The 1,380-nt window shown below is 41.1% G+C and overlaps 1 pseudogene across 1 annotated transcript; it reads right to left on the minus strand.

The window, feature by feature from the left end:
* Window positions 1-326: 326 nt before the first annotated feature.
* On the minus strand, window positions 327-1,053 carry LOC112630147 (annotated as a pseudogene). The gene has a single exon (XR_003120817.1). The product of XR_003120817.1 is annotated as a phosducin-like protein 3 pseudogene (transcript).
* Between the last annotated feature and the right edge of the window lie 327 nt (window positions 1,054-1,380).

A 1,380-nucleotide genomic window follows, 5' to 3' on the forward strand; every position in this document is an offset into this window, starting at 1 on the left:
ATTAGTTAACAGGGCAGGCACAGTGGTTCACACCTGTAATCCCAACACTTTGGGAAGCTGAGTTTGGGGTTAGGAGTTTGAGACCAGCTCGGCCAACATGATGAAACTCTACTAAAAGTACAAAATCAGCCGGGCATGGTGGTGCACGTCTGTAATCCCATCTCCTCAGGAGGCTGGGGCAGGAAAATTGCTTGAACCCAGGAGGCGGAGGCTGCAGTGAGCTGAGATTGTGCCACTGCACTCCAGCCTCAACAACACAGCAAAGCTCTATCTCAAAAAAAATTAGTTAACAGTCTGAGATTAACTATTTTAGCAAGGAAACACATTTAACCAAATATGACAGTAAACTGGAACCTTTCAGAGCGCCGCACTGAGGACAGCAACACGTCTTCAATCGGCTTCTTGGGGTTTTCCTCCAGGTCCGTCATAATTGCTCCAGATTCAGACAGTTTCCATTCCAATTCATCTTTTGTCAGGTTCATGCCGCCAAACACCAGAGGACCAATAAACTGAGCCTTGATATCTCCTTCCAGGTAAACAAATATCGTGGGCAGATTCCTATCCGGATAATTGGGTATGCAGGTTGTTGAAATGGCTTTGATAAATTTGACATCAGGAAACCTCCTGGCAAGTCCACTGAGGTGCTGATTTATCAGGGCACACAGGGGAATTCCTTGTTTGTAAAGGTGCAAGACGACCCACAAACCCTCGCCAGCTTTGGTAACTTCTTGAACATAATCCTTCCCTGAGATCTCTAAAACTTCTCCAAATTTATTCTTCAGTTTAGTTGCTTTCCACTCAGCCAGTCTCTGCCGTCTGTACATTTCAATAGCACGTTCATCCTCCTCATTAAACTCATCTTCATGATCCTCCACCTCTTCCAAAGTCATATCTTCATCTGTTTTCACCACTGACTGCTGGAGGATGTGTTGCTCCTCATCTGACTCCTCTTCCAGTTCTTTCAGACTTTCCTTGGGGGGTAAGATACCCTTTTTGTGTAAGATGTCATTCCACTCAGTGTCTGCGTTGGGATCCTGCATCTTGTTTCCAGTTGCTCCCATTATTGCCTATTTCATCTAGTCTTATGGTTTATTATTATATCTTTAAAAATAGCTAAAAGAGATAATTTTAAATGTTCTTGTGTAAAGAAATAAATATTTGAGTTGATGGATATGTTAATTAACCTAGATTTGATCATTCCACAATGTATGCATGTATCGAAACATTACATTGTACCCTATATATACAGTTATATTTGTTAAAAGTAAAAATAGTAACATAACAATCATATATGTGTTAATTACTCCCAGTATCTATCTCTGCTTTATACTTCTTCAGTGAACTCCAGATTCAATTATTTCACTACCTACTTGATAGTTC

Source organism: Theropithecus gelada, chromosome 8 (assembly GCF_003255815.1).
Source record: "Theropithecus gelada isolate Dixy chromosome 8, Tgel_1.0, whole genome shotgun sequence".
Classification (NCBI taxonomy): domain Eukaryota; kingdom Metazoa; phylum Chordata; class Mammalia; order Primates; family Cercopithecidae; genus Theropithecus; species Theropithecus gelada.